Source organism: Nothoprocta perdicaria, unplaced genomic scaffold, assembly GCF_003342845.1.
Source record: "Nothoprocta perdicaria isolate Ctin4 unplaced genomic scaffold, notPer1 scaffold_22, whole genome shotgun sequence".
Taxonomy (NCBI): Eukaryota; Metazoa; Chordata; class Aves; order Tinamiformes; family Tinamidae; genus Nothoprocta; species Nothoprocta perdicaria.
The window spans coordinates 3,039,420-3,053,390 of record NW_020455415.1 but is presented as its reverse complement, the minus strand read 5'-3'; the positions used below and the strand labels follow the sequence as shown (position 1 = coordinate 3,053,390).

Sequence of the window (13,971 nt, the reverse complement as noted above, 5' to 3'; positions counted from 1 at the left end):
AAATAGATTAGAAATGCCAGCCAAAAGTCCTCTAACACTGCTCTCCTCTGTTGATGTGGGTAGAAGAATTTTGAGATCTTCAGATGATGGCAGTTTGCATCTGTCCTGTGCTTCTGGTGCACTCCGTATGTGCCAGCTAATGCACAAAGATCTTCTAACCTTCATTCCTGCTGGTGCCTTGATCTCTCTAGTGTAATCATGGTCAGAAGTGTGCAGTAACAGTATCCCCACCCGTGTAGCATCTACAGTTAGCTCCACTTGAGCTCCACTCTTTTCTTTCCTCAGGCACTGATGGATCAGCTATGGAATGTGTCTGATGCTGCGTAGAACTGGAGTCAACATGTAAAACATCTGTGTGSAGGTTCTCTTTGAGCCTCCTCAAGCCCTGCTAAATATGAAGAGTGCTGGCCTTTAAAGCAGTGTTGGTGGTTCTCTATCATGAGTTCTGCASGCTGTGTTTTCCCAGGTGTTTGCTGCTTTTCCTGCTGATGCTTCATATTGCTGTATCCTAGTGTTAGGCTTCTCCAAGAAGTAAAGTTGGATTCCTGGCTTTAAGCCTGGAGAGGCTCTTTTCATTTGTGTATGGCCCAYGTGGGAGTTGCTGTGTGCACACCTGGCCTGCCCTGCACAGGGTGCATTGAGTTTGAGTAGTGCCTGGCCCTCTGATGTGTGAAGAGCAGGTCAAGATCCTGCCCCAAAAGCCACCATCTCCCCAGTACCATCCTCTAGTAGGAAAAACAGCCTTGTCCCCTAGAGCTGGGTGGTAGGGCAATACGGAGTGTGACAAGTTATGTGCAAGAAAGCGTCTAAGTGCAGAGCTGGCTGTGCAAAGTGTGCTCCAGTATTTAATGGCTTCCACAAGCCATAAAACTGCCCAAATAAAAGCATCCAAGATAAGCTACATGTGCAAACACAGTGCAGAATTATATGGGAAGCTTATTGGCCCATGCCAGTGTGTATAAATATTCACATTATTCCATGAGTYTCTCATTATGTGCAAGTGCTTCATCATTCAGACTTCACTCCTGCTGAAAGTCCTTGCTCATGAAAACACTGTGATTGAAGGCAATCAGATGATGACATGACCAAAGGGCTGTGGGAACTCCTGCAACAGCCTGGCTTAGGGCAGTGTTTTATTCATAACTTGTGTGCAGAAAAAGGCACAAATTGCTTCAGCTGTTTCTGAGATTCTGCTCATCCCCTTCCTGCTCTAGGAGCTTTACTTTAAGCACTGAGTGAAACCCCAGAGCTTTTGTGGTTGCTAATTGTCTGTGTCTGCTTATTATTAGTAGCATCATTAATGATGTAAGTAGTTGTATTTGGATACAGTCCCTTTTTCTTGAGCTAGTTCCTTCTGCAGCTTGTAGTATTTAGTCTCAGGCTTCTGACACTGATCTCTGCCTGTGGGAATGGCTCTCTGGTTGCACGTTGCTGCTATTAATGCTGGGTGAAGTAGCTGGAAAGACTGCGTGTTAGCAAAGCATGCTCTAAACTCACATCACTGYGGGGTTTATGGTCAAGGAGATTAAATCTTTTTACTTTAGCTTTTAAAGAAAAACCTCCTCTTAAACTTGTGCAACCATAAAGTTTTGGTATGAAACTTTTTGGATGAGCGTGTATCTATGGCTCTGAAAYGTTTAAATCTTAATCTCAGGAAATTATTTCCTATGCAGATTTCTCCTCCTGTTTTTAGTTCATACCATGGAAAACTTCACTATCTTCTAAAAAAGCCTGTTGACTCCTGCAGGTGGCACAGGTAAACTGTCCTAGGTGGGGAATGGGCTTGGAAGGTGGTCTTTAGGGCAATCCTGCCCCATATTGGAGTGTGTCCTGTGGTGCTGCAGGAAGCAGAGCTCTGGGTCTGCAACCTCCCTGGGCTGCTGTGGGTTCTTAGTGCCCTGCTGACCCAGCTGTGTATGGTGCTGGTGGCAGCAGTGGTTCCTCCTGTGCCTCTAACCGGAGAAGCCCTGGTACTGTGTCACCCTTGCAGTAAAGTGTCTCAATTAGCCTCTGGTCTTGTGGAATAGATTAACGAGATTAACTGTGTGAAGGAGAGTGTAATAGTCTCCCATGCTGGGCAAGGAGGGACTGTGTGTGGTACAGGCTGTGCTGCTCATGCACCCGTGTCACCTACTGATGCTAGGGACTCTGTACCTGGCACAGCACCCATAGGAGTCATCCCCTCCCAAGGGCACCCAGGAGTCCCTTTTAGCTCTCCTGGGATAAATACCTAGCCCTTGGAGGAAAGCAAATCCTGGTCACATCTCTGTTGGCTAGATTAGATCTTGCTGTGTTTTTATCTCAAGCTCTGAAGTTCCGACTTCGTGCTTTTTCTGCAGTAGGTTGTCTTTGTGACTAAGTGGAATTTGCTTGACTTGGAAAGTCCATATTCAGACCTAACTTGGGGTCTGCTTTGCCTGACAAAGGTACCTCTTCTCAGTGCGCAGCACCTCCCATCTTCATCTCACAGGAGATGAAGCAGGAGCAAATGCCARCTTGGTAACTGCCCTCAGGGCTGTCCTGTCTCATATGAGAGCACTTCACAGTGCTGAGGGCTGCTCTGTAGTCCTCCCTGGTGCAGCCTGGCAGCTGGAGGGGCTGTGGTGGGACAGAGCAGGCTGACATGCAGGTAGTCGTGACCTTAGCTGCTCTCCTGCAAGTTAATGGGTTAATGTGGAGAGCTGAGTGTGTTCAGCTCCCATTCCCTAAGCAGAGCCAAGCGTGAATGGTGGTGGTTGGGAACTCAGCGCCTGGGGCCTGCCAGCCCTGGCTCCTTTCTTATCTCCTAACATAAATAGGTCTGTCTAGGAGCTCTTATTTTGGATGAAACACTCAGCTTGCTTTGGCAAGGCTCTTGCTTGGGCCAGCTTGCAGTCCTGGAGCAGCTACCAGCCCCTRCCTTGGCCCATATGGGCACCCGGTGGGATTTTGGCTTTATGGAACCTTTCTCTGGCTCTGCAGTGCTGTGTCATGGCAGGTTGTTCCTATATTTTGTGTTGGTATCTTGGTGTTGCCTTTCAGTTTAACCAAGGCTAGCCAGTTTTCTCATTCAACCTTGCTAATTATAAATACAGGGGACTTGGAGTATCTTCCATGTCTAGATTTGAGCAAGCATCYTAAACTGGGCAGTTCTTGGCTTGATTAAGGCATAGGCAGAGACTACAGACACAGGCTTAAGTTGCTTACTGGGCTTACAAAGAGTTAACAAGCTGAGTTTCAGTCACATTCCTGGCTTTATAAAAAGTTTGGTCTCTCCACAGATCACTTACTAGTATTTGTCCCCTGGGTTATGCAGCAGAGATAGCTACTAATGGTGTTGAAGCATGGCAAACTTTCATGTCTATGATGGGGTCAAAAGGAGAAATTTAAGTTTCTGGGGAAGATGTCAGAAGCTCTGCAGTCTTTACATTTGTATGTGGCTTGACAAATGAACTCATAAGAAAGACATTTTATCTGAACAGAATGAAACRGTAAGAAAATTGTCAGCCTGCTAACACCTGTGTCCGTGTGTAGGAATAAACTATGCCTGGTGCTGGGATGGAACATGCAGGAACTTGCAGAGATGGAGGAAAGGTTAATGAGCAGTGCAGGACTCTGGTCAGCGTGAGCTGTAAGAGGTCTCAGATGTTGGGGAGACCCTTGAAGGAGAAAAGCAGCTTGTCTGAGGGAGGTTTGGGAGGAGGTGAACCTCCTGCCTTTGGGCCTTGTCCCGTCCTTCTTGCACAGTTATATCTACATCTTGTGCAGAATCTGGCTACTTAGCAATCAGCCCTGATGGACTTAGATATTTCCTAATTGGAAAAACAGAGGAAACTGTTTTGGACTGTGTGTTTGTGTATAGCACTAGAGATGTGTGCKGAAACTGGGGCTGCCTGAACAGTAACGACATGTGGGCTCCTGGAACACGGCTCCCAAGCCTCGGATTTAGCAAAATGCATCAACATGCTGTGTTGCAAGCAAACTGGTAATCRCACCTCAGAAAAGTGTTTATGCAAACACTGATGTCTTGGGCTTTGWGAGACAGATTTAACATATTCATAAATATTTAGGGATATTTATCAGAAGTTATGCATTAGCTGTATAATGTATTAGTTAGTGGAGTTGTGTTCCMCACCACTCTTCACATTAAATAAACTGACAATAGTCAGGAAAGGCAGACTAAGACAGGGAGCTTGGTGATGCAGGTTATTTGAAAATAAGCAAGTTCAAGCTGAAAAATTTTAAATCTCACAGGATGGCAAAAATTGGTTATTTCTGAATGATTGGTATAGTGTTAACCAGCCTCTTGCATGACAGAAGTAGTCCRTGTGGTCAGATGCTGTTGTCTGCCTTCCTGCAGTAGGAATAACCTCTTAGTAATCTCTGATGTGTTTATCTTTTCAATAGCGTGAAATGGGAGCTGCTTTCTGTTCACTTTCTTGCTATGTGTTTTGGAAATGTGGTGCCAGTGCATGTCAAATAGGCTGGAAATCACCAGCCTATTTGACATCTGACCTACATGGTTTTCCCCTGACWCCCACGAATCTTCTACATGGGTCAGAGCTGCCATCTAAGTTCATACAAATCTATTTACAGGGCTATGGACAACCTGAACACTATTAGCTTTAATCTACTTTTCAAAGTTACTTGGAATTTAATGAACTAAACTTGTCTGTTTGTTTTAAAGCAACTGAAATCTCTATGATGACTCTAACCCCTTCTGAAATCATTTAAGCAGAACTGGTTGTAAAGTTAGAAATTTTGCAGAGTCTAGACAAATCCTAAAAGTCAATTTTATATTACAGTTGTCAAAGTAGACTTTAGAAACAGCAATATAGTGGAAGAAAATCTACATTAAATGATAATTTACTTCTCATCACTTTTTAGTCCTTTCCCTCGTGGCCGTTCCTCCCGGGTGCGATGGGGCTGAGCCAGCCTCTTGCTCTCAGGCTTTGTAGCCAAGTTCACTTTCCAGCTCTTGGGTGTCACTGGGATCCTGTGCAGCCACATCTGATGTGAAGTGTGGCTGAAAAGGCAGATATTAATATAAGTATCTACATAAATCATCTCCCTTCCCCTCATTTTGGCTGTGCAGAAGCTGAAGGAGTGCATCTTTAAACCATTTCGTGAAATGTTTGACTTGGGAGACAAAGCTAAATATCTCTGGCATTTTCACCCCATTCCCAAACCCCTGCCCTCCTGTAACTTGTAACTTGTTACTTGAACCATTTCAAATTTGTTTTGTTTTTTTTCTTAATTTTCTCTCCTTCTGGCTGGTTAACTCTGTCTACTTCAACGTTATTTCAAAGAGACTTTCCTCAAACTGCTGTGGTTCATGTGCTGTTACAAGGTCTCTGGGCTCTTGTATGGTGACAACGGTGACATTCCCGCGGTGGATAAGGACGGATGAGGCTGTGCTATCTGCACACTTGTCTTGGGGCACTACCACAGCAGCACGAGTGTGTCTGCTGGCTGAGTGTCCCTGGAGGGCGGTTCTCCACTGATAACATTGTGGTGTCTATCAAAATAGCAGGAATTAAGGTTTTCTGTGAGCTTTTATTAAAGTTCCATGGTGAAACTGTTGGCCGAGGCTAGCGCATTKTTTTGTTTTCTCTGAGAATGCAGATAAGGCGCCTGTGATGTTGGAAGGCCCCGAACCGGCTGGGTCTGGCAGGAACAACGTGTGGCTCTTGCTGATACAGCCGTGCTGCCGTGTTCCCTGCTGCCATCTCCCCTCGGCTCCCGCACAGCGCTCTGGCCAGAGCCTTGTGCACAGAAAAGCAAATGAATTCATGAATCCGTTGTTCAAATGAAATAAAGCAGCTCAAATAGGAGAATCCAGCAAGTAATGGATATAGGAGGACTCTAGGGATGTTCTTGTTTTGCTGGTCCCCTGCTTCACTCCTGTTAGTGCTCTGTGGCAGACACTGTTAAGCCTGGTGTGCTTCAGTGGAATCTGCTGGGCTTGGTTTTTGTTTCAGCCTCATGTTTGCTGTTTTAGTGATCACTTTTAGGTTGGGTAAACACCTGTATGTGCTTTCTTCATTGTACAAAGTTAAAGTAGTGCTTGGRGAATCTTCTACTCTTGAGATTTGGAAATGTACCAGTCTGTACAAGCTGGTGCTATCTGCTGCAAATCCAAGTCAGCCTCRCCTGCAACCTAAACTGGCCACACACTAAAGCAAAACCTGCAGTGAGCCTGGCACTGTGCTGAACAGCACTTGGTGTGGATTTGTGGCTAGYTTTTCTCCGTTAGGGTCCATACTACTGCCGAAGTCTGTTTTATCCTTGTCTCATTGCGTTTGCTTTAAACTAGCCTTTTTGATCATTAGGCTAGGTTTGAGCCAGGAAAGGGCAGCCTGGTACCTGGCTAAGCAGGATGTGGAGATGTTGGGATGCTGTGGTTGAACTTGCTCTTTTTTTCCCCCCTCTTTGCTCCCAAGAGCTGTGAATGGGGAAGGTGCYGTTCCATGTATTCATCCTCAACACTCAAAGCCCTTAGCCAGGGCTGCTTGGGGTCTGAACAAGCTGCCTGGCAGCACGYGCCCTTACTGATCTGCTTCTCCTTTACCCCTGGGAGCAGCTGTCCTTCCCAGGGGTGGGCATCCCTGTGGGTTAACAGACCCCTTGGAGAGCTAGGTTAGGTTTCAAGATGCAGTTTGTTTTCCATGCTGAATGGTGTTTGGACATAGGGCTGTGATCTGATGCTAAGTCAGGAAGGGGCTTTTGCTCTTCATTCTTCCTCTTTTTCCTCTGTTTTCTGCCATTGTTGCTTCAGCCTCTTCTCATGTTCTCATTTAGTACCAATTCCCCCAAGTGTTTCAGTGGGAGGGATCAGTGGGCAGTTGGATCCTCCCATAAGTGGCCCTGACTTTTTTCCTGCAGATCAGTGCAGGTTGCATTGATGTTACATGTGTAGCTTTTACTTGCAATTATTGTGTAAAATACTTTCCCTTTCAGGTTTTCCACCCAATTTTACCTTTAAGCCCAGAATTAAATTTGTTTGCTTGAACTGTGCCCAAGTAATCATTTTATGATGTTGGTTTATTTTTTCTTTAAATAATTTAAAAGAAAAATCACTCAAATAGTGCCCTGTTGGCTGAACCCAACTCTTCTGAAGTTACTTGGGAAGAATCTTCTTTGTATTTGGCAGTGCTACTTCCCATAGATAATATTTTCTTTAAGTAGAGCCACTTTTGTGGCTCAAACCATGTCTGTATCAAAAATACAAAAAAAAGTCTGTGGTGCCATGTTAATTAGCAAATTAATAAGATGATGGCTGGAATTTTTTGATTATCACTGATTTTTGTATTGTACTCATTCGCTGCTTCAGTTTTCATTCAAAATGAGATGGGCAGTCAAGTGCTTTAGAAGTCATCCTCACAAGATCTGATGAATATCCAGTATGATTTTTATATATTTAAATATAGTTTATAGTTCAGCACTCCCAGAGCAGCATTCATTTTTTCCCATCACAGACTGAACCCCTCCCTGAAGGAACTGTGGATTGGAAGAGGAAGAAACAACAACAAAATCGTCAAAAATGAAAGCAAAGACTCTGCTTTCCCAACATTAGAATATATTTGGGAACAGATCACTTCAATCATTTTTGCCCTCTAGTTCATTGGTAAATATATCACTTTTTTTATTGGATTTTTCTTTGGGTAAGAGTATTTAGCAGTGGATTTCTCTTAATGCAGGAGAGTCAATTTGGCTTAAAAGAATTCCCTTACACCAAATGAGATTGTGATGCCTGTTGTCTCCTGAGAAACTTGCTCAAGTAATTCCATTAGTAAAAGATTTCAGGGATTGCAGAGCTCAGGAAAATTAAAAAGGGAAAACGTGAGGAGGAAGCGCTGCAGTCTTAGCTTACCACCGTTTGTGCCTGTTTTTTCAGTGACAATTTAATTTCTGTGTACAGATCTCAAATGCATAGACCRAATGTCAGGGAGTTCCAAGCTGATGTGTCCCATTGCCAAACATTGACCTTGGGCAGGCCAAGCCTGGAACCCCCAAATGGCACCTTCTGAGCTCCAAAGCAATAGCTCCCTAACTAGACAGGTGCCCTTCCTGGCAACAGCTTGGAGGAGAAGGAATCCCTCCATTTCCCTGGACTGGGAGCAGCTGGATCTTCTTCAGTGGTGGCACTCATTGTCCATGTAGGTGCCTTGCTGGGGTTAGGACCTGACTCTTGTAGATCCGATGGCCACCTGTGCCCAAGCAGGTCACAGCCGACCGCACCTGAGGAGCAGGATTCCTGTGTGAAGGGTCAGGGTTAGGGTGGAAGGACCCTCCCTAGGCTGTAGGGGTGCTGGTCGCACCAGGATGCCCATGGCAGAGCCAACCAGCAAGGAAGGAACCGTGTAAGGAGCGTGGAACAGGGCTCATGAACTATTAGCTGTCACTGTTCAATGCAGAGTTAATTAAAAACTTGGAGGAGCTTTTTCTTCATCTTCCCTGTTGTAAGAAAGGTTTTGTAGCCTTTCTAATTTACCATATTTGGTGTCGAATTAAAAATGGAAATGGAAAGAATTTGCCAAAGCTATTTCCAGAAGATAAATGATTTGCTCYGTGTAGTACATCTCTCTCCATCATGCTCTTTTCATTACTGTTGCACACTGCTCAAGGGAGCCAGGTTAGGAAATCCTGCTGCCTGACTAGCTCTGGCTTCAGGCTCAACGCTGAGTGTTGACACCAGTCAGATGGCAAAAATCTCTGTATTTTCCTATATGGAAACCTGCTTCCCTTCCTCTTTAATTTGGGTAATTTTCATGGCTCTGCTCTCTACAAAAATATTTGGGGAATTAAGCTCATGAAATGCTTCTTCCTCTGTGATTGATAGAAAAATATCAGAAGCATCTGAGCAAATAAATTCCCCCCTCCTGCTTTCCCTGCTCTGCATTCCCGCAGAGCAGTCATGCTGTTGCATTAATCTGTATGCAAGCAATCCGTTAGGTAATTTGTGCCAATAAAGGGATTTATCCTTTCACAGCACGTGGAGGGTATGTTCAATTCTGCTGTCCGTGTGTGCGTTTGCCCCATTTAGGCGTTGAAGATGACAGTTCTTTTTGCTGCTTTTAAACAGATTTCACTGATCTGAAGGATATCAGTGTGTGGAGCTGAGGGGTCCTGCAGCTGATCTGCACAGCCTCTGGTTTAGATTGAGGGAAACCCTAATGCCTGTAGAAAACTAATAAGAACCAAGACCTGATGGTGCCCCATCCCCTGGACTAATCCTAAAATACACCAGACACCCTGTGCTGGCCGTGCCCTCCTGGAAGCTCTGAGGGCAAAGRGCCTGAATTTGGGGCATGTGCAGAACGGCACAGGCAGCTGCTGCCCCAAGTGATGCTGCTGAGGAGGGAGATGATGCCGGGGGTCCTGTGGCTGCTGTGAGACTCGGGGAATAGTGGGGGGAGCTCTGGAGCGTGTTCCCTGCTGGCACTGGGAATTTTCATTCTTTAAGCATGAGTTGCCCTCTTCCTGTGAAGAGGGATGTTTCTGAGACCAGSCTGGGATGTCACAGTGGGTGTGGGAAGGGACTTGGGGGCTGTCCTCATGGTAAGATGGTGCTGGCAGGTAGTGGGCACAGTSCTGACTCCGGCTGCTCCAGTTCCATCAGTGCCAGCACCCACGGCTGTGGTTTTCCCTCTTCTCCACTGCCCTGCCTGTACCATTCCCTGCAAYGTGCCCTGCTGCTGAGCCTTCAACCCTATAGAGGACCAGGAACTGCACTTGTCACATTAAATTGAAGGCAGCCTGAAGAACTTCTACAGCACCACTTACCACTTGTGGCCAGTAGCCACTCTTTCCAGCAGCCATCCCTTCTGCAGCATAGACCTGCAGCCCCAGGGAGCGCAGAGGAGGACCGTGTCCCACCTTGCTATGGGATATGGCTCAGGCTTTCCCACTTCTGAAGACATGGAACTATTGCACACAGTCACCGTGGGGGAAATAGGAGTAAGTCCTTTAATTTGCACGTGTTGCCAGAAGAGATGTTTAACAACTGGTGGTGTGATAGCAGCCAATCTTTGCTTTGTGGGTTTTCTGTCCTAGAGATAGTGCCTTCAAAGATATCATTGTATTTTTGTCAGATTCTGCATGTCTCGGAGGGAAAGCTGAAGATGGATGCTCATTATCTTCTGTCCTTAAGAGACTGGTAGCGGTTACTGTCTCCTAGTCGAGAGTGACAGACTGCGTATTGAAATCACTCCTCTGAATTTGCAATGATTTCTCACTGGGAATAGCAAGTAAGGAGACTTTGGTTACTATTCTGGCTTTACAGCATCACTAAAATGTCCATTTTCTGTATGAGGAACAAGCTATAACTTAAAAGCAAGTTCTGCATAAAGCTGCAATGCAGTAATATTTTTCATTCAGTAAAGCCTGCAAAAGAAGCACAAGGAATATTATGTATAGCAGGTTCTGTGGATCAGGATGTTTGGCTGTGGTATTCACCTTCTCTCTACCATGTTTCTTTGTCCTTTCAGGTACACTAATAAGTACCAAGAAACAAGACCAGGAATAACTGTGAATGACTTGAGTGTGGTTTTTAAGTGCAACCAGACCATCAGTAAGCTTTTCTTTCTTCTTGCTTATRTATTTAAGCATTATTGGATATTTCTGAGCTGTTTTGACGGAAAAGTTCCAGCTACAAGTGCGAAGACCTATTACTGCATCCTTTTCTGCCATCTCTTTTGCAGCCAGTCTTGTAGGTGCTCGTGGGTGTCCAAGATGCCAAAGTTTGTTTTTCCCTCTGCACGATGACTGCATGGGTAAGTCTTGCAGGCCACACTCCAGCTCTCCTTCCTTTTCACAGCTGTTAGCTGAGCAGAATCCCTCTCAGTGGRCTGTGTAAGTTGCAATGCACAGGATCATCCTGCCCCTCTGGGAGATGAGGGACCAAATTCTAGTCACAGGAGTAGCAAAGGGTGGTGGTTCTGCCACCCMTAGCACTTTGCAATAGCTTGTTCCAAAGCCGGACGTTGAGGCTGAGGTCTGGATCTTGTGTGGGAAGAGGCATTTTTCCTGCTGGCTGCAGTAAGGCTGTGGTGTGTAACATGTGTACAGACCTGGGAGGAGCCAGGAACTGTTTCTAAAGGGTCTGCAGAAGACAACTAAGCAAATTAAGCCTCAGGTCATCTGTTTTAACCTTATCTAGAAGGGTCTGCCCTGTCATGGCAAAATGTAGCTGGAATATTGCAAAAGGGAACAGGATTGGAGATTGGATTCCATCAGTGTTTCCTCCTGCAAGCTTTGGCTCCTCATTCAATTTGTGGCTTTTAGGGRTATCATTTTGTGGGCCTTCATCATTCCCTGTGCTTTGCAGAGGAACCTCAACTGCTTGAGCTGATTGTGAGGGACTTCCTTTAGGCACCGCAATGTTTGCTGSTGAATTAATTCACCAAGGGGCCTAAAAAATTCACAGACAAAATAAGGGTAAGAGACCCTTCATCTTAATACTGTTACACAAGCTTTTTTTTGGCTCCCCCAGAAATGGAATTTTACCTGCAGTACAAWCATTAGCCAGACTATTTGTTTTCCMTATATTTGYCAAAATGAAATTTAAGCTGCTGCAGCTTTGCTTATAGCTCTTCTGAGGTGTTAGATAGTTTGGGGGGTTTAAGTCATAGCTCTATCTTAAAGCAACATTGAGCTGTTCTTGCTGTTAGGCCAATTCATACCAGCTTCCCATTTGTAAGAAGCTCCAAAAGCCCCATTGCACCTGACAGATGCCAGAAGTAGATTGCAGGGCTGCTGAGATGCTCCAGGCTGGTGTGGCCGGAGGATGAGATCCCTGCGTGGTGCTGCTGGGTGCTGCTGGGGCAGCAGCTGCTGGGTGCTGCTGGGTGCTGCTGGGGCAGCAGCTCCTCTCTGCAGTGCTCATTGCATGCTGTGGAGGCATATGTGAGACTTGATAAACCAAGCTGAATCTGGACGACATTTAAGTCATATTCAAGTGAAAGCACTTTGGTGTTTAAGAGGTTGGAGGCATCAGTGTATTCGTAGAGTGATAAAACTGTCTAGAAAAGGCAAGACCGGTGTCTGATAGCATAACGCAAGGTAGAGAGGGAGGACAATGATGTTAAAAGCTGTTTTCCTTTCAGCAGTTGTGATGGGCAAGTTCAGCCTTCCAGGAGGTTGTTGTAGAGATCTGTTCCATTTAATCTCACCTGTAACCACTTTGATTTAACCCACAAATTCACACATACTCTGGTAATGAAGTGCTAGGATATCTGCTTCACAGATTCTTCCTTGTTAAAGCATGACCAGACTCAAACATTAGACCAAAATACCTAGAACTTCCTTTGCAACCTCTGCTGCAGTTGTAGCCTGTGTAGCAGCTGAGTTGTTGCTGGGAGCTTGGCTGGGAATTTGCTTCAATGCACAGTTGCTCCTTTCTCAATTTGACCTTTTTATTAATATTACAAGAATGCCCTAAGGCTCCAGTTAGGAGTGAGCCCTCCTGTGTATATAAACAATTGAGGAAAAATGAAATATAAAGGTTAAGAAAAGGGTTGCAGAGACTTTGCTAAACAGGTGGTCGTGTCATGGTTTCTTATTKAATAAAGAGTTTGGAAGTCATCCAAGACACAGAGGTGTCGACATTTTCATTTTCCTTGTTGCAGTTAAAGGTTTTAACTGTTTCTTAGCATTGTAAAATAAGCTCGTGAGCTCTTTGAACATCATTGGCGGCACAGAATTATTAAAACACATTATCTTTTTTCCAAGCTCCTTTCAGGTGCGATGGCTCCTTTGGGACTGCCAGGATGCAGTAAGGAGTTCTAGCCTGGATGGGAGGCTGTGGGAGCAGCAGAGCGGAGCCCCCACATCCAGACCTTGGTTGGGAGCTGGTGGCTGCTGGGGCTGCACTAGCAGCACCTTGCAGGGAGCTGCAAGGCTGCTCTGCAGACCTGGCAGGAGTTGGGGGTGCAGTGCAAATACCACCTAATTCCAGAGTATTCACTCTAAGGGAATGCGTTCCCATTTGTGCGAGACGGAGCTGAATCCAGGCCTAATCTAGGGCTCTTTGGCCAGCTGAGACCAGGTAGCGGGAACATTTCTCTGCAGGATCTCGGGCTTTCCTCACCACCTCACATGTTCTTGCTCTATATATAGATGTACTTTGTCATTTGCATTTTTTTCCAAGCATGAAGTGGCTAAAGTCCAGCTTCCAGGTGCTGCTGCGCTCTTGGATCTTGGGACTGCAGCCACGCAGTGATGCTTGGCCTGCCAGCTGTTGAAGGCAGCCTCTGATAAACCATTCTCCACACTTAATGTGGCCAGGGCTGATCCCCTCAAAATGGTAGTTTACAGGCAAAAATGGTGAAAACCCTACACCTCTTTTTTTCTCTTCTGGGCAGATTGCCTTCACCGCAAGTAATGCGACTATAATATTGTTTGGTGAGGGAAACTGCACATTGCAGGAAAACCTGCACCCCTGTTAATTGTTCACCTCTATAAACAAGTTCTGAAAGTCTTTTTATGTGGAAAAAAGGGATGGAGCAAGCTGCAGCTGGAAGRCTTGCTTTTGCCAAAGCTGGTGTGAAAGTCTGTTTCGCGTCCTGCAGAATATTGAGCCCTCAACACAAGTTTCTTTGTCATGGTGAAATTACACCCTAAACAGTGGACAATAGTTATGCAAACAAAACCTTTTCCACTTSAGTAGAGGGTTAAAAATTAATATTTTTGAACAGTTTAAAACATAGATGAGTTGGTGGAAAATCTCATATTGAAGGCAGGATTTCATTTCATCCTGTACAAGTTTGAACTTAGTTTTGCACAGTGTCAATTTTGTTGTTGTTTGAATYCTGAATGTGTTTGTGATCATTCAGGGGAATGCCTGTGAGAACTGAAAAATACTGTTACTAATTGCCTTGGAGAGCTAAGTGAGCAGGAGGTACCAGAAATCACGCAGCTATGAAGCATAACCAGTGTGTTTCCAAACAAGCTGAAATTCTTCTATGAAGTTGTTTTGTTGATCAAGAGACT

General features: G+C 45.2%; 1 long non-coding RNA gene across 2 annotated transcripts in view; it reads left to right on the top strand.

Annotated features, from left to right (window-relative positions):
- Positions 1–13,971, top strand: part of LOC112947071 — a 51,614-nt gene that overhangs the window by 20,842 nt on the left and 16,801 nt on the right. For both annotated transcript variants that reach the window (XR_003249329.1, XR_003249330.1), the window contains exons 2-5: positions 7,458–7,606; positions 10,074–10,229; positions 10,470–10,552; positions 10,683–10,754. This is a non-coding gene — a long non-coding RNA (uncharacterized LOC112947071). The remainder of the gene's footprint in view (positions 1–7,457; positions 7,607–10,073; positions 10,230–10,469; positions 10,553–10,682; positions 10,755–13,971) is intronic.